At 43.2% G+C, this 19,668-nt stretch overlaps 1 protein-coding gene across 1 annotated transcript in view; it reads right to left on the bottom strand.

Moving 5' to 3' along the window:
• Positions 1-19,477, bottom strand: part of AMOT (angiomotin) — a 58,597-nt gene extending 39,120 nt beyond the window's left edge. The window contains exon 1 of the mRNA XM_044306131.1: positions 19,361-19,477. The gene's annotated coding sequence lies outside the window, so the exon portion shown is untranslated. The remainder of the gene's footprint in view (positions 1-19,360) is intronic.
• Positions 19,478-19,668: the final 191 nt, after the last annotated feature.

Genomic DNA, 19,668 nt, shown 5'->3' with positions numbered 1-19,668 from the left:
GGGCTCATGCACACAAACGCATTTTCTTTCCGTGTCCGTTCTGTTTTTTCTGCAGACCGTATGTGGAACCATTGATTTCAATGGGTCCACAAAAAAAAAACTTACTCCGTGTGCATTCAGTTTCCGTATGTCCGTATTTCTGTTCCGCAAAAAAAAAAAAAATGTCCTATTATTGTCTGCATTACAGACAAGGATAGTACTGTTCTATTAGGGGCCAGCTGTTCCGTTCTGCAAAATATGGAATGCACATGGATGTCATCCATATTTTTTGTGGATCCATTTTTTGCAGACTGCAAAATACATACGGTCGTGTGCATGAGCCCAAAAGCACAGGAAATATTTCATGGGTAGAGGGAAGAATGTAATGAAATTCCACCAAATTCAGGAAGCAAACCTAACACCAACTGTAAAAAGGCTGAAGTTGAATAGAGGATGGTTCCCTCAAATGTATAATCAACCTAAACGCACCTCAAAGACCAAAATAGACTACCTCAAAAGGCACGAGCTGAAAGTTTTACCATGGCCCTCACAGTCCTCTGATCATTGAAAATCTGTGTATAGACCTCAAAAGAGCAGTGCATGCAAGACAGCCCAGGAATCTCACAGAACTGGAAAACTTTTGCAAGGAAGAATGGGTAAAAATCCCTCAAATAAGAATTGAAAGACTCTTGCCTGGCTACAAAAAGCATTTACAAGCTGTGATACTTGCCAAAGGGGGTGCTACTAGGTACTAACCATGCAGGATGGCCAAAGTTTTGCTTCCTGCCCTTTCCCTTTTTGGTTATTTTTAAAATGTCAAATATGAAAATAAAAAATTGTTTTTGCTTAAAATACAAATGGAATGTGTTATCTTTAACTGCCTTTTGAAAACTTGTTTCATCTTCAACTTGCTTAAAGGGAACCTGTCATCAACTTTATGCTGGTGAGTTGATTTCAGCGGTCTGTCATTTGAAAGTCAAAAGTAAGTGGTTGCCGAGAACCAACATCACAACCATTGCAGATTAGGCCTAGAAAAAGAGTCCCGGCCACCTGAGAAGAGTCATGGTTATTCATGAATTCCTGCTGTCCCACCTGCTATTGATCTTCTACCTAGTTTTCTCCCTTTCTCTCTAGCAGAGAACTGACAACCATCAGCAGATGGGCGGGGAGTGCAGGAGATTATGAATAACCAGGACTCTTCTCAGGTAGATTTCACTCTTTTCTAGGCCTGGGCTGCAATGATTAGGATGCTGGTTCTCAGCAACCACTTTCTTTTAGCTCATGAGCGACACACCTCTGACATCAGCGCGTATGTCAATATTTTATGCTGCCCTCAGTGAGGTCAGAGAAAAGTTGATGACAGGTTCCCTTTAAAGGGAACCTGTCACCGGGATTTGTGTATAGAGCTGAGGACATGGGTTGCTAGATGGCTGCTAGCACATCCGCAATACCCAGTCCCCATAGCTCTGTGTGCTTTTATTGTGTAAAAAATTACGATTTGATACATATGCAAATTAACCTGAGATGAGTCAGGGACAGGACTCATCTCAGGTAAATTTGCATATGTATCAAATTAGTTTTTGGGGACTGGGTATTGCGGATGTGCTAGCAGCCATCTAGCAACCCATGTCCTCCGCTCTATACACAAAATCCCGGTGACAGGTTCCGTTTAACTGTTCATAGTAACAGTAATTTTACCAGGGGTGCCCAAGCTTTTGCATGCCACTGTATGGTGGTGTGCATGAGGCCCAACTGTAATACAATTGTCTCAAGGAGAAACACCTCACGGAATAATTGGACTGATGCTTTTATTATCCTTGCACATTTAAACAGTTTGGTGTGCAAAAGGAGAAGGCTAACCACATGGAAAAGCTCATAGAACAACCCAGGTAAGTACCCAAAACATGCAGACATTAGTGTATAGTAATCTTTCCCCTGTGAGAACTGACTGGTTCTACAGGTGTCAAAAAGGTATTGACTCATGTCCCTCAGCCGCTGCATATGTGCAAACATTTAAAGAGTGAAGAGAAGCAGGATTATACGACTATCCTAGCACACAAATTAGTTTTAGTTTCATGAATCTGAAGTAAATACTTCAATATTGGCCAGTCATGGAGTAGCATCAGCCTTTTCTTCTCAAGCAAAAGCTCCCATGTCAAATGGTTGACTGATAGCTGTAGAGGAGGTCAAGTCCAAACATTTTCCTAAAGGCAGTCACAAGATGATCACCACTGGAGGGAACTGGTTGGTATACAACCCTAGAGCCCCTGAAAGAGCCATTCGGACCATATAAAATGTAAATAAAGATCTGGATGATGTGCCAATGGCTGCAGTTCCTATGCCCTTTTCCAGCACAACAACATTCACTCTTCAGCTTGTACTAGGTGTTAGTTCTCTGTACAGAAGTGGGTCTGGTTGTGCAGGTTACGGATGTGTGTGACACATTAAGGAGTGTTTTTGAGGTATTGCAATGTGTCAGTGATTCAGCTCATGCGATTTTACTAGGAGGAGGGCAGCTTTCACTTTCCGCCACGTGACAGTATCTTAAAAAGGCCTGTTGACTAGATAGACTGGAGGAAATGACTACACAACCCATAATTCACTAAAGCCTATCAGAACTACAAGAAGCTTCTCACCGAGGAGCTCCATAGCAATGCCTATAAACTCCTCCATAATAAAAAGCATTAACAAGAAATACATGTGTGCCAAGGGGTCCATAAAACAGGCCCATAGTGACTACGTGCCTTAGGACAGGCTTCCTGATATCATGACAACCACTACTTTTCCAATATGGTTTCTCACTAAGGTTTCAGCAGACCCTCAATGGCACAGAAATCAGCAATGTTCTGCTGTTTCATTCCCTTATTCACAGCCATTGCTTTCCCAGTTCTGCACTGGGAATGCGCTGGATTAACAGATAGGGGAATGAAGAAGAACTTGAAATTGAGAAATGGAACCAGAAAAAAGTAAACTAAAATTTGCAAATCAAACAGGTAAACCGTGTGGTTCAGTAAACATTCTTCTGCAATGTAGGGTGTGGTAAGAAGCAGGTGTATGGCTCCGGGCCAACCATGATTATCCATACCACACAGACTGAGTCACCTGAGCAGAATCTGGAACAATCCTTACACACAGGGGGGGGGGGGGGGATATCAAATAATCATCAAACATTTTCCCATAGCTCACAAATCAGAAATACAAATGCTGGACACACAGGCCAGATGTAGCGAAACTGATGGAGGTGACTGGAATTGGATGGAGATCAATTTCAAAAGGACCTCTGAAAAATAAATGGTCCCGCTCCGTACAGTATTAGAACGAATTATGCAAATCGACTTCAGATGTTTCATCCGAAGTCGATTTGCTCATCCCTACTGATGACCTATCATCAGTATAGGTCATCAATATTAGATTGTGGGAGTCAAATGCTTGGCACCCCTGCTGATCAGCTGTTTGAAGAGACTGCAGCCTTCCTGCAAGTGCTGCATGCTCTGCAATGCTTACCAGCACCAGTCATCTACATTGCAGAGGATGCAGCTCTTGCAGGAATGTACAGCAATTATAGCTTGCTCTCCCATTCACTGAATGGAACAAAGCTGGAATTACACTGCACCACCGCTACAACGTAGACGGCGTGAAGGTAAGTGATAGAGGATGCAGCGCTCCTGCATCCTCCTTAATACTTACAGCTGATTGGTGGGGGTGCCAAGAGTAGGATCCTCACCGATCTGAAATGTTCTTTAATTCCCACCGCAATAGAAGTGCAGATTTAATATTAAGACGACATGAAGCCGAGTCCTGATTGGGTACAATGGGTATGAAGGCCGGTCTTCATGCTGACAGTTTTGTGGTCCATAATATTAACTGTAGTAACATAACTTTGCATCATCTTATGGATATACAGCTGGCTATATACATGGAATTATTGTCTCTTGGCAAACGGTCCCAATACTTGTGTCAGTGTGGTCGCAGGTCTGTGGTCCCGAACACTGAATAAATGGCAACTTGCATTCACAGAAATATGTCAGGGAATGTGAATCGGGTGATACAAGTATCATTGGTTTGCTCTTGTTTGCAAAGAAAAGGACTGTCATAAAATAAAAGGAACATAATTAACATGTATTATTGCCAGTTTTACAGCCACAATAAGGCTGTGATAAAATTGCTGAATGTGAAGGCAGGTAATCATTCTGAACTTTTCTCTTTACTCCCACAGGAAATAAACCGCAAACCGTAATTTCTGTCTAGGTTCCTCCAATACATCCATCTGAATGTTGCCTCAAGTATACCACAGGGACCGTACAATAGAACTATGGAGCTCGTCCACCTAATGTGCTGCCATATGGTGCCTCAACAGGATGGAGCTATTCTCCCCTTGAAGCAGTGCTGTAATACAGTATCCAAACATGTCACTTTTTTATGCCAAATTCCACTGTCCTGGAGTAAAATCTCAGTATGCCTCTATAAGCGATCAGTGATATACATCCATACACTACGGACCCCCAGACTTCTAAGACAGCTGTATTATGGCTCTGTACAGCTTACAACATATACAGGGCTATGAATTCCAGTGAAAAATGCACCACTGGAACACCAAGGCCACTAAGACTACGGTCCATCCGGCTGTCCAGTGCACCGGACCAGCTAGAAAAAGGGCCTCAATTCTAAGGCCCAAAACATTGCTGTGAATAGGACTGTGCCTACTGGCGGCAGATTGTAAAGAAAAGGAAAAAAAAAAAAAGTCACCGTTTATTGCATTAACTCATTGGAGCGCTGTCGCTTTACTTGTTTAACGGGCTCATGCCCACCATGCATCATGACTGTACAAGTGCTGAGTTGTACAGATCCATAATACGGCACCCATAGGATTCAATGGGCTCATAATGTGCCTTCATTTGTCTCCAGTGTCTTACTGTGACAAATGGAGGGATGGTTTTTTTTCTACTCGCTAATTCAAGTAGACTCCGTGTGACACCGAACAGACTATGCCAGTCTTAAAAGGTCACTACAGATAGATTTATTTTGGTGGATCCCCACAAAGTCAACATATAATCCCAATAAACTACAGTGTGTGGAGGTTTTCCAGTAGTCCATTCATGGTTCCCTTCAAAAAAAATAAAAAAGGAACAATTACCAGACAGGCAGGATTTCAAATTTGAGCACCATCCGCTTCTTAACTTCTCAATTAAAATGTCATGCATATTCATGGGACCCAAGCTTGTATGTTCACGGGCGATTCCAGCTGCTACCAGCCACAGAACTTCTTTCTCTTGCTATCTCAGCAGTCTGTTGACTGTAAAAGCCACAAGATTGTATGTGAACTTTTTTTCTTCTAAATGTCACCTGCACTCCAAAGGTAACTGTGGAACTTTTCTCTATTAGGCCTCAGGCACACGACCGTATGTATTTTGCAGTCTGCAAAAAACAGATCGTAAAAAATACATATGACACCCGTGTGCTGTCTGCATCCGTTGCTCCGTTCTGTGGTCCTCAAAAAAAAAAAATATAACCTGTCCTATTCTTGTCCGCAAGAATAGGCAGTTATATTAATGGCTGTCTGTGCAATTTGCGGAACGCACGCGGACGCCGTCCGTGTTTTGCGGACCGCAAAACACACAACGGTCGTGTGCATGAGGCCTAAGAGTGAACGTTCACTTTCTAGATGAATACGTCAGACAGGCCTCAGATTTCAAAATGCAAGTGGATTTTTTTATATAATGTCTTGCTGCCCTGCATACTTTATACGATCATATAATTCAGAGCCTACATTCCACACAAAAGTTGCATACATAGACATTTACAGCATACACTGATGTAGCCATCCCAATACATTTTTACTGTGGATTCAAATCTGTTTGCTGCAGATTCCAGAGGGACGGAGAATAATATAAAACCGCGGAATGCAGAACAAAGGCCAGAACTGGGCGGAAATCTGAGTCATTTCAATGCTCTGCATACACTTAACAAGGGGACATGGATCAAAGGACAACTGATACTTCTGATTTTCCAAGGCCACAACAAACCTCCTAGAGGTAAGGCTATTCAGCAGAAAGACAAAAAGGTATGGCTACCTTTGTACTCCGAGGAGATGTCAGTTAACCCACCTGCTGCCCGGGGCAGAGCACAAGGGACCAGCTGCCAGAAAAGTGATGGAGAGATCAATTCAAGACATGGTAGGGAAAGAATGCAGCTATTATAAGCTCTACTATCTACTGACCAGCTATTAAACAAGTCAAGAAGACCAAAAAAAAGAAAGAGGGCTTTCTGAGATCGATTACAAAGGACCATTTAGTGTCTTGCTATATAGTGTTTTGTGATATATCCAATTTTAGAATGTGTACACACAGAGGAATATTCCTATTCCAACAAATCAAACACCAGTTCTGTAATAAATTTAGACAAAGGTAATAAAACTGGACCAATCCTACCATTTAAGGTCCCTTAAGACAGGAGAATTCAGCAGGCAATTGCGGGGAAGGAAGTGTTCTTCCCGACAATTGCCTAAGGGTCCATTCACACGTCCGCAAATGGGTCCACATTCGTTCCACAATATCGAAAACCGACGCAGACCCATTCATTCTCTATGGGGCCGGAAGAGATGTGGAGAGCACACTATGTGCCCTCCACATCCGCATTTCCGGAGCGCGGCCTCGAACTTCCGGGCTTCAACCCCAAACTTCCGGGCCATGAATAGAACATGTCCTATTGCAGACAAGAATAGGCAGTTTAATAGGGGTTGCCGGCCGGGTGTATTGCGGATCCGCAATACACTACGGACGTGTGAATGGACCCTAATCGTCAGTGGAGTAGCAATCACTAATGCCATCGCTCGTCCCCATACAGATTCATTGTTTGCCGACAGCAGAGTGCCAACGACTATTTAGGTGCCTACACAAACTATCCAATTAACTCCAATTTTGCTCATTCATCGTGTAATCAGCGGCACCTTTACACTAGATAATGAACACTTGTTAGCGATTATCTGGCGGATTCTCAGCCTGTGGGCCCTTCAGTTTCATGTGATATAGGCCATCATCTGGTAACTAGATATAAAAATTGTCTGGAGGAGCAAAATATAGGATCATTGCCCTGAAGGTGGGTCTGCACATAGGTTTTTGCTGGTGTTTTTCTGTACTTTTGCAATTTAGTGGCAGAACATGGACAGAACACGTCTGTGATTCATTGAAGTGTGAACGAAACCTTAATGGCGTTTGGTTGTTTTGCACATGCAGTTTTTGACATTTTTTTTGTGGTAAAAACACCATCTTTAGAAGTTAGCTGAAGGCCTATGGGATGGAATGTAGTGCAGATGCGGTTTTTGCTTAGCTGCAGTTTTCTTTTTTCAGGCTGTATTGGAAACTAATCCGTAAGTGCTTTACTGTTATGTTGCAATGGTCACTTTTTGTGCCTCTGGTTAACCCATATAAAAGGGGCTTTTCTTAGGACACGCCATTAATGCTTGATCTTTGGGGGTTCAACCCATGGGGACCACCACAGATCATCCAAATGAAGAGTCCATGGCCCTTGAAGCCAAACATATGGATGAGTCAATGTGCCTGGAGATAAAAAGGGAAGGAACCACAACGTTCAGTCAGATGATCGACAAAGGTGCTGGGGGGGAATTCTACTCAGAAATGTACATTGTAATAAATGGTGATGTCTGTTGTATAATAATTACATTGCTTAGAAAATCAAGCATATGGCATGGTAGACCAAATATTACTCATTTGTCAAATGTGTTTTACATATTGCAGTTTGGCTTGGCATGTTGATGGCTGAACTGTTCATATGAACGATCGGCCACATTTTGCCTGATCGTAATCTCATGTGTAAGGCCGGCTTTAATGAGCTTGGCTAAGGGGAGGACTCGGCTAGCTGAAAGGCAACATGGCCCCAACAAGACAGTTCAATCAGCAATAGTTCAGTGCACTCTACATCAACCAACCAGGTTCCCACAACTTCCTACAAGCAACACCAAAGTAATAGGTCATCAATATCTGACACTGTGCCACCCCTTTAAAGATGGAAATCCATCGTGGAGTGTGGTAATAGGTGTTGGTTGTTCCCAGTCATCTGTGTTCAAAATGTGGTGCAATATAAACACAATGGGCAAGCTATAAGAGAAAAACATACAAATAGACCAAGAGAGACATCTTAGTGGCAGGACAGCAAACGCAGTGCTACATACCATAAAGATAGAAAATGCACAGCAAAACTAATGAAAAACAAATGGGAGTCAATGTTAGGGTTACGTAACTGTAAAAAATCTGCTGAATGACATGGGATTCACATACTGAAACCCCAACGAAAAGAGAGGAATCATCTGCATTGTACAAGGAGATGATGCTGGGATATTTGTCTGGTGCCGTTATAATGAAACCCATAAAAATGACTGCATGAGGAAAACACTAATGTCCTCATTTATAGAGTTACAGGTCAAGTAAAAAGGATCAGGGGGTGGCAATCATTACCTCAACAGTCAATGCACAGGTAAAAGAGTGTTAAAGGGGTCTGCCCCCACAAACAGCATTTATGATAGGTGATAAATGTATGGTCACTTGTAGTCACAAAATGGGGGTCCCTAAGTATCCTGTGTGAATGGATGTAGTGCAAGTGTGTGACCTCCGATCCATTTACTGTCTATGGGACTGCCAAGTACAGCACTCAGAAGTGACAGACGTGATGGTCAAGTATACACACTACCGCACCATTCAAAGGGAACCATTCTCTGACCAGCAGTCAGACCACCTGTGATCATACATTTAATCACATCCAGGGAACAGGTCATAAATGTTCTTTATGGCACAAACTCCTTTAAAGTATATCTGTCATTTCAGATTACTTTTCAGAATAAGCGTTCATGTGTATACATGAGGAATAACAGCATTTGTGGCCATTGTATGACTTTGACTTGTATCCTTCATTTATCAGCAGTTTGCCCTCTCCAGATCCTCTCTCGCTGTCAGTTTTCAAAGACTAGCTGCTATGATACACAACACACAGGGGAGATCCTGAAGAACAAGCAGCAGCAGCAGCATGGAGCACGTTATACAGAAGTACTGAGTAGTGTTGCTGTGAATCCAGCACTGGGGTGAGACAGTAAAACACTTAGGTCCAGCAGTGTCTGCCCATTGTTTCATTCTTTTTAAATCAGTCTTCATCTCTGACATGGTTCATAAGTGGAGAAAGTTTCTTGTATTGGCCTGCACTGTTGATTTATGCAAGGTTTTTTGCCCCTTTCAAACAAACCATAGAATGGCTACCATAGTGACGTTGCAACAGGATATGTATTATGGAGCTATAACTCAGGAATACAGCACTGTACAGAGGCACCATAGGGCAGCACACAGAGAGCACATGCCCCATAGTGTGCATAGACCTTGTCTGCCTCCGCTCTGATGTACATGAGGTCTGGCGCAAATGCTGATTTAGAGATTCCACTCATTTTTTTGCTGTTGCTTTTACAGTGAACCATAGCTGTGTAACCAGAGTCAATCAGTAACTGTTTCCAAACTGATTTTATACTGATTAAATGCAGATGGGTGTTGAGAAACCAGTGGTCATGAAAAGGAGGGGGGGGGGGGGTAAGGTAAGTGAATTTGAACAGGAAGCTACAACCTAAAACACATACAAATACAAAAACCTTACAACTCCATCCCCCACAACAATGCCCCCCCCCCCCCCCCTGCAGAAAGTGATGCTGATGTAACAGGCTTGGAGCCGCTGCCTCCGCACTGATGAGAATCATGTGAGGTTACAGAATTCAATGAAGAACTGCTCTCCAGCCAACACTCTGCAAGTCATTAGTCTCTGCAGAATGTTCAAACCAATCGAAATAAAACAATTAATAACGGCTAGTTTATATACAGATACAACAAAAGTCTCCCTCCCGCCCCATGGCACCTATGAAACACTGTGTACTTTGCCCTGGTAAGCTGAGAATTGGGAGAGGTTCCATTTCCTCTGTCTGCTCCTCACGTCTGATGTCATTGTATTCGGCAAGAATTTTCTCCCACAATGCTCCCCTCCTCCCTTTTATTGACCGGCAGATAAGTTGAATGCATTCATGTCGGACTGTTCAGCTTTTTTCTCCACAGCAACTAAAGAAATCCCTGTATTATATGTTAACATAAAGTTTGCCTTCATTCCAGGTAGACGTGTTAATATTTGTTTCCTTTCTGTGCTGTAACAATACGACTGTTTAATCAATGGTATCTAAGATTAAGAATGTTATATGGAAAGGCTTTCTACATTCGTAACCCAGATGCCAAAGAAAGGAAACCAAAGTGGCAAGACACTACGCCAGCCACCAAGGCAAGGAAGGAAACCAAAGTGGCAAGACACTACGCCAGCCACCAAGGCAAGAAAGGAAACCAAAGTGGCAAGAGACTACGCCAGCCACCAAGGCAAGGAAGGAAACCAAAGTGGCAAGACACTACGCCAGCCACCAAGGCAAGAAAGGAAACCAAAGTGGCAAGAGACTACGCCAGCCACCAAGGCAAGGAAGGAAACCAAAGTGGCAAGACACTACACCAGCCACCAAGGCAAGAAAGGAAACCAAAGTGGCAAGACACTACGCCAGCCACCAAGGCAAGGAAGGAAACCAAAGTGGCAAGACACTACGCCAGCCGCCAAGGCAAGGAAGGAAACCAAAGTGGCAAGACACTACGCCAGCCACCAAGGCAAGTAAGGAAACCAAAGTGGCAAGACACTACGCCAGCCGCCAAGGCAAGGAAGGAAACCAAAGTGGCAAAACACTACGCCAGCCACCAAGACAAGAAAGGAAACCAAAGTGGCAAGACACTACGCCAGCCACCAAGGCAAGAAAGGAAACCAAAGTGGCAAAACACTACACCAGCCACCAAGACAAGAAAGGAAACCAAAGTGGCAAGACACTACGCCAGCCACCAACGCAAGTAAGGAAACCAAAGTGGCAAGGCACTACGCCAGCCACCAAGACAAGAAAGGAAACCAAAGTGGCAAGACACTACGCCAGCCGCCAAGGCAAGGAAGGAAACCAAAGTGCCAAGATACTACGCCAGCCACCAAGGCAAGAAAGGAAACCAAAGTGGCAAGATACTACGCCAGCCACTAAGGCAAGTAACATTTCTACGTCTACACTAGAACAGGGATGCTCGACCTGTGGCCCTCCAGCTGTTGTAAAAATACAACTCCCACAATGCCCTGCTGTAGGTTGATAGCTGTAGGCTGTCCAAGAATGCTGGAAGTTGTAGTTTTGCAACAGCTGGAGGGCCGCAGGTTGAGCATGCCTGCACTAGAACAAGAAAAAAATAAATAAATAAAAAATATACCCAACAAAAAGATAAGTAATATGGTGTGAAAAATGTCAAAATAAGATGCAAGTCGGGACTGTTTTCATGTCGCACACCGTGTCCTGTGTACAAAGCAGGGAGTTTCTATGAAGTCCTGTTCATTTCTTCCCTTTATACCCCTTCTGCTGCTGCCATGCAGAGGAGCTGCCCTGTAAAGAGCATACACCTCAGAACTGGCCAAATTGTGATTCTTGCACAGTGCAATACCAGTAAATTGATCTGAGGTACACTGGGTTGTCACCAACGTGTGTTGATAAACAGCCCATGACCCCTAACATACAAATCTACATAGAAGCATTGAGAATGAGCATTACCACATACACCGATAGGCAGCTACCTGAATGTCAGTGCATGCATCCTCATGCATTATAATAATAGTAATTACAATGTGAGTTACTATCATATTGAGCCATAAAAACTTTCACTTAAAGAGGAGCTTAAACCAGTTTTTACTTTATAAAAGCAATACCTCACACTGTGGTCCATGTTTAGGAGGTGCCCCCCGTTTGGTTTTGGTGCCTGATATGCTAATAAAAGGGGTTATAATGCCCGGGCCCCTCACACAGGTTGTAATTACTGCGCTCCCCGGCACCCGCGTCGCTCCTGATGCCCGCACGTCCGTCACTGCATCTCCCCGTCACACGGATCAAAACATCCAGCCACAGGAGGAGACAAGCCTTCCTACCATCATGGGTGACGCAAAGTAGGCTCGTTGCATGTATGAGGGGCTCAGGCATTTGAAGGGCATTATAGGGGTTGGATAACCCCTTTAATAGCGTCGGTACAGGGAGGAGGAGACATCAGCTTTTCTCAGTGGGCGTCTCCTTTTTCCTGGCTGTGGCGCAGCTCAGTCCCAGACATGGAGAAGGAGAGTTGTTCTCGTGAGATTTGGTAAATCGCGCGAGAAGAGGCTATGTAAGCGAGCATGGTACTTGATGTACTCGCTTACATAGACTGTTCTCACTCGATTGGACTGCATCACGGCCAGGGAGAAGCAGACGCCCACTGAGAAAAGCGCAGTACTCAAACACAGCACAGCCACGCCATGACCATGCCATGTGATCGTACCCCAAGCATTATTAAACTATTAGCACTGGTGTCTGATACTTTAATGTGAATAATTCATGGTTACACCCAGGTCCCCTGACCTGCGTCCCGGCACTGCGCTGGAAACATAGCCGCTGATGGAGGATTCCGTCTACCAGAGGCCACCATTCACTCACAATGGGGGATTGACTGCGCATGCGCTCATGTCCCTGTCAGTACCCAGTCTAAGTGAATGAAGGCCACTGATGAATGGGACCTTCCATTAGCATTGATGTTCCCAGAGCTGCACCAGCAAGCAGATCAGGGGACTTGCGTGTAAACACGAATTATCCAGCATCTGTGCAGCTAGAAATATACATTTACCAACCTTTCTAAAAGCTCTAATCCACGCGCTAAAAAAAAATCAGCAATTTTAAATCCGTAGCATGAAAATATCTACTTCAGATTTTAACCTATGTAAAAGAATGGGGTTAAATTCAAGCAAATCTGCTGCAGAAAGGTGGAAATTCTGGTGCAGAAACTCCATTACATGCAGCTGTACCCTGATTCAAAAGAAAGTTAAACAAAAAAATTGAAGAGGGAAGTAAGATGCTTTTTTTATGCACTAGTAGTTACATGCAGATCTACGGATACAGATGGCACGTGTCGGGAGGTCTTCTATGTGTATAAGCCAAACGTAGGGTTCGAAGACTGTGGACAATAACATACATAGGCTCTGTTCACATCATTGCTGCATCTTCTGCTTATAACTGAGCCACAACGCTGTGCCGGATCAGGCCCCAACGCTATTTTTCCCCATCAGAAACAACGGAATCTGTGTCAGCACTCCTGTGTCGAGGTTTAACCAAACGGACTGTTGAAAGGGCCACAAATGCAATATCCTATTACGGGAGATCACAAAGCTACTATTTGTTTCATAGCAGCAATGAAAGGGTTAGTTTTTCTGTAACCAGGAAGCCTGGCAGCCCTTAGGAGTGGGGCCACAGAAACGGAAACTCTGCACTCAGTGGCCAGGGACAGACAAGGAAAGATCAGCAAGAAAAATCCTACTTTGCAGGAAATCCGTCAGCATGTAGGAATCTGTGTGTGCTTACCCTCTAATCACTAACACACCAACATCTCCTGGACTCCAGCCTCTAAAATATCCCAAACTACTGCAGAAGTGACCAAAACAAACTATAATGCGCTATCATGTGACACCACAGTGCAGCTTGGGGACTGGTCATGTACCTGGTCTGCCACTTCAAACTTTACCCTATTTATTCGCACCAAGACAAGAAAGTTCGTTAAACATAGACTCTGGTGCAGTATAAACACCCAAAGTCAAAGCAAAACGTAAAAGAATAAAGCCCCACCATAAAAACTGTATAAATAACATGAAATCAATTATGTATTAAATAAATAAATTGTCGCCATTGATCCCGCAGGGCTGGGGAGATTAGGACAGCCTTTACTGATGGCAATGACATTTTCACCACACTATAGCTTATAACTGCTGCGCACAAATCTAATAAATTCTGTTAATATTATTATATCAAATTGTAGTCTATGCAGTTCCCTGTAATATCACACATCACTTTATGATTGACGGGGGCCCCGGAGGTCACACCCTGGGGCCTTATCGATTCAGTATCACGTAAACGGGAGCTGAGCTGCAGTAACCCGGCACAGGCGCAACACAGTGGACAGAGCTTTCAGCTTTAAGCCCATCCACTGTGTTGTTTCTGGAGCCAATGGCTGCAGAAAACTGTTAATCGCAGGGGGCCACATGTCGGACCCCAACCAATTTGATATGATTGGCCTATCCTTAGGATAGGTCATTGACAAGCAAAACACGGAAAAAAAAAACTAGTAGCAATTCTGTCCCATATAAATTGAATAATCAAGGATTGCAGAATGTGGTACAGATTGATCAAGAAACAAACAAATGTAATGTTCTGTAATATTTAAGTAAATAACTCTTTTAGCTCTTCAATAATAAAAAAAACCTAACAGACCACTCCTTATTGGATAGACTGAATATTAGAATAACGCAATACAAAACATGTTGTACAAACAATGGCCCCATTACAAGGACTGACTCACTGGAGCGTAACCTTGTCCCAAAGAGTAATCCATCTTAGCTCAAATCAATAGACATGTGAGCAAAGCAATCTAGCAGTATGCCTTAAACCACGGTTAACGCCAGAGAAAAAAATATCATCGTCACGCTTTCTCCCGTCAAGCAAACTGGAAATTACAAAGCATTCGGAAAGTCTTCAGCCTCTTTCACTTTTGTTCACATTTTGTTACTGTATGGAGCAGCCGTGTGCTAAAATAAAATATTCAAGTTTTTTCCCCCATCAGTCTGCACTTTTGCAGTCAGCAAAAAACGGATCCGCAAAAAATTCGGATCACATCCGCGTGCATTCCGTATTTTGCAGAATGGAACAGGTGGCCCCTAATAGAACAGTACTATCCTTGTCCATAAAGCGGACAATAATAGGACATACAGAATGGAAATACGGACATACGGAAACGGAATGCACACGGTAACTTCCGTTTTTTTTGCAGACCCATTGAAATGAATAGTTCCACATACGGTCCACAAAAAAAACTGAGCGGACACGGAAAGAAAATACGCTCATGTGCATGAGCCCTAATTATGTGAATGCAAGATTTTTATTTTCCTTTTTAATAAATCTGCAAACATTTCTCAAATTCTCTTTTCACTTTTTAATTATGAGGTATTGAGTGCAGAATAATGGGGGAAACTTTTCTTTACTTTTTTTTTTCCTTTTTGCACAAGGAGGCAACATAAAACGTGAAAGGGTCTGAAGAATTTCGGAATGCATTGTGCATACAACACTATACAATAAAGGGTACAACTAAACTGCAATAACAAAAAAGCAATCGGGTTACTTATGTGTTTCCATAGGAACCCATCTAAGTAATGTACAGTATGTGCTCTACTCCAAGATGTCTCCGTTCTGCATCTGCAGGAGAACGTAAAGAATCTCAGAGGCCTTGGCCAGTGGGGGTCAAATATTCTCTTTAATCTACAGATTCTTTCACTTTGATAGGCTTTAATCCTCTGACCTGGTGACCCCACATTCCTTGGTATCTCTGTCACAAATGGACCATTCACAGGATGAATCTGCAGCTCTATTACAGAACTGTGACTGCACCGCTACAATCCAGTGGCTGTTCCTGTCTGTGGATATACATCTATTCATGCTGACAAACTTTAATATACTTACACCGTTAGATAAGCGCCGTTGTCGCTGAGAGATGACCAGTAGGGATCGAAGCTCCATAAAGCCTGGAGATGCATCCAGTACTAGTCAGGATGTGGTTTGCTGGATTTATGTCACAGCAAGAGACTACTTTATCAGTACTTACAGCCTATGGAAATACCAGACTGATAGATAGATAGATAGATAGATAGATAGATAGATAGATAGATAGATAGATAGATAGATAGATAGATAGATAGATAGATAGATAGATAGATAGATAGATAGATAGATGACAGATAGATAGATAGATAGATAGATGACAGATAGATAGCAGATAGATGACAGATAGATAGATGACAGATAGATAGCAGATAGATGACAGATAGATAGATAGATAGATAGATAGATAGATAGATAGATAGCAGATAGATGACAGATAGATGGATAAGAGATAGATAGATGGATGACAGATAGATATGAAATAGATAGATAGATAGATAGATAGATAGATAGATAGATAGATAAGAGATAGATGGATGACAGATAGATAGATGACAGATAGATATGAGATAGATAGATAGATAGATAGATAGATAGATAGATAGATAGATAGATAGATAGATAGCAGATAGATGACAGATAGATGGATATGAGAGATAGAGATAGATGTATAGATGATAGATAGATAGATAGATAGATAGATAGATAGATAGATAGATAGATAGATATGAGATAGATAGATAGATAGATGGATAGATAGATAGATAGATAGATAGATAGATAGATAGATAGCAGATAGATGACAGATAGATAGATGGATATGAGAGATAGAGATAGATGTATAGATGATAGATAGATAGATAGATAGATAGATAGATAGATATGAGATAGATAGATAGATAGATAGATGGATAGATATGAGATATATATGAAATAGATAGGGACACAATACAATTTCATTTACAGTTAATAAATCTCTAGGTCCTATTTCATCCCACACTGCGGAGGGCATTGGCAGATAACTTGGACTGTGGCTGTGGATTTGTCAGTTCACGTTGCAGATATCTGCGGTGGAGAATCTGCAGCCTTTACAGTAGCAATAAATGGATGAGATTTCCAAAATGTGCCCGCAGTGAAATCGGCACATAACTTCACGCTCCGTGGGAATTTTAAATCCACTGCATGTCGATTTAAGTTGAGGATATCTGCCACTGATTTAACCCTTTCCAATAGAGTGGGCAAATCAACAGCGTTTCCACACCGAAATCCATATGGTTTGGTGTGAATTTTGCTGCAGATTTCAGCCATATACACTGCGGATTTTCCGTATCTATGGATCTCGCTACCTGTGGCCATACCCAAAGGGTTTTTCCCACACACGTCAGAGACACTGCGGAATTTCCGCTGCAGAATCACAGACAGAAAAGGTGCAGTAAAGTGTATGGGATTTTAGGAGGTCTCATCCACACGCTGCAGAAAAAAAAAAACGTCCTGAATGTCAATTTTAGGCCTCATGCACACGAATGTTGTTTGTTTCCGTGTCCGCAAAAAAGGAGGACAGCACACCGTGTGCTATCTGCATCAGTATGTCCGTACCGTAGCCCCGCAAAAAAAATACATGTCCTATTCTTGTCCGTTTTAGACATTATTACAATGAATCTGAAAGAAAAAAAACGGATGGCATAAGGATGTCATACGGTTTTTTTTTGCGGACCGCAAAACACATACGGTCGTGTGCATGTAGCCTTATGCTGCAGATTTTCACTGGGGATTTCCCCCTTTGAAACTAATGGGATTAACTTTACAGAAAATCGTCAAGATCTGCATATGAGACGTGCAAATTTTGCTGCAACTTCTGTGGATCTGAACTAAGATGTTTTTCATTGCAGAATGGAAGGGTGAGGTTTGTGGCAATTATCGCATCAAATCCGCAACTAAATCTAAAAAAAACACATGGACTTTGATGCGGCTAAACACAGAAATCCACACGGAAATTTGTGCAACAAATTTTTTGCCGCCCCTGTGTGCCACCTAGGATGATGATGTGAGCACAGTACAATACATAGGAACTGACTGCTGAGTTTGTGTCAGAGGAGCAGCCGATGGTCCAGGACACGCGGCCGACACACAGGGGCTGTGTTTCCCGGACCGCACAGTCACACATGAGCCCCTTTAGTGTTTCTTTTTTTTTTTTTCTTCGCTAAATTTCTTTAGCTTCCAGAGAACCCCTATAACTATTTTATTTCATGGATAATCCTGAAAAACGTCAAGTGCCCCTGGTGTACCTCTCTAGGATGAGATCATGGAAATCTGTGCAGCCAAAAGGTGGGAATTGTATTTGTTAGTGAAGAATGCCAATAGTCTCCATCATCAGAATGAATAATGGGCCAAGTGGCACATAAAGGACGCGGCAGACAGATGGTCATCGGCTATGCAGCGCTGCTTCAGGACAAATGAGAGAGGGATGAGGAGCGTTCTGCTCTTGCCAGGGAACCACACATACCTCCTTTCTCCACAGCAAAAAATATAAACTCTACACAAAACAATACAGAATATAAAAATATATATATATATATATATATATATATATATGTGGAATGTAATGATCAATTCAGCCCTGGATCATAGTAAACAAATATTTACAAGAAAAACAATATTTAGCAAAACAACTCAATGATAAAAATGTACATTCTGTTTCTAGGAAAAGTCCTAATAAACAAATAAAAAGTCCATTTTGTGCAGAGATGTTTTCGGGGCGTCCATCGAGTTGCCTGGCGATTCGGGCTCATGTATCCCTGGACATTTGTATGGCAGGGGGAGGAGAGAGTCTTGTGGAGGGAGAATGTGGTACTGCGGTTTCCTGGAGACAGGAATCTCATGCTCCCACCCCAGGTCTCCAGCCACGTAGGAGCCCTCCCTGCCAAACTCCACTCCTCCCTTCCCTGGAAAGACTGGCCAGGAGGTGAATGACAAGGGGAGGAAGGCGAGAGGTGGGACCCGGCAAAGAGCAGGTGGTGGATTTCACAGGGAGACAGGTGTGCTGGGCTAAAAAGCATCCTGCCAAGGTAAAGCGCCCTATGAGATGGGCATGGGGGCGACGTACCAACGTAGCAAAAAGTCATACTACAACCCCCACCCTCCAAAATAAAAAAAAGTTACATGTCGTCACTTACGTCCAAGGAACTACAGAACAGGACCAGGACTCCCACTGTCTAGAACATGCATATGGGAAAATTAGATTGCGAGCTCCTTTGGTGTGAGTGGTATCTGTACAAGAGAGGTCTACCTATCCACATATTTCACGCCATATCCGATGTGATGGAAACAAGTTATAATAGTGACACATGAGCCCCATTTACATCCTCGTAACTATGACCCAACGCGTTTCAGGCTATGGCCATACACTGCAATGTCTGCACTGTAAATACAGTTGAGCATTTTTTTTTCTGTTTTTCTTTTCATTCATTTAGATTAGAAATTCACAAAAAATTTAGAAAAAATAAATAAAAAATCCCCGTCTTGAACAGGAGGGATTTCTGGCATCCAGAATGGCAGAGTGTGAACAACTGTGCTACCAAAGTGTCATCTAATCAAGTGGACGGTGGTCGGAATGTCCCCAACCATCCCCAGCATGTCACAGGAGGGATGCCACCAGCCCGGCCATCAGAAGTACAATGCAGAAAGATACTGACAACCAACAAAGGCACCGCACACACGGACAAAGCACACTATGACGTCTCGTGTGCGGTACCGCACGCGGCTGCCAACCAGGCTGATACTGACCATATGGGCGCCTCGTCCCCTGCTGTCCCGGTGTCGCGGCCGCACTACGGACTTGTTCAGACTCCCCGTCCCCCTCAGCGCAGCCCCAGCTCACTCTACGCGACTCAGCGGCCGGGGAAAACGCTCTGCTCAGGCTCTGGCCCCGCCTCCACGCTCCCATTGGACGACGACCACACCACCTAGTCTCCCATTGGCCAAGAGAAATGTCAGTCACCAACACACAGGCGTCTATTGTGCTCCCAAGGTTTATTCAGGGCAAGGTTTAGTAACTCTTCCAGCGCTGTAGAGAATGCAGGAACGGGCGCTGC

The sequence above is a fragment of the Bufo gargarizans genome, chromosome 9, assembly GCF_014858855.1.
Source record: "Bufo gargarizans isolate SCDJY-AF-19 chromosome 9, ASM1485885v1, whole genome shotgun sequence".
NCBI lineage: Eukaryota > Metazoa > Chordata > Amphibia > Anura > Bufonidae > Bufo > Bufo gargarizans.
The sequence above is the reverse complement of the archived record's forward strand: the minus strand, read 5'-3'. Positions and strand labels throughout refer to the sequence as shown.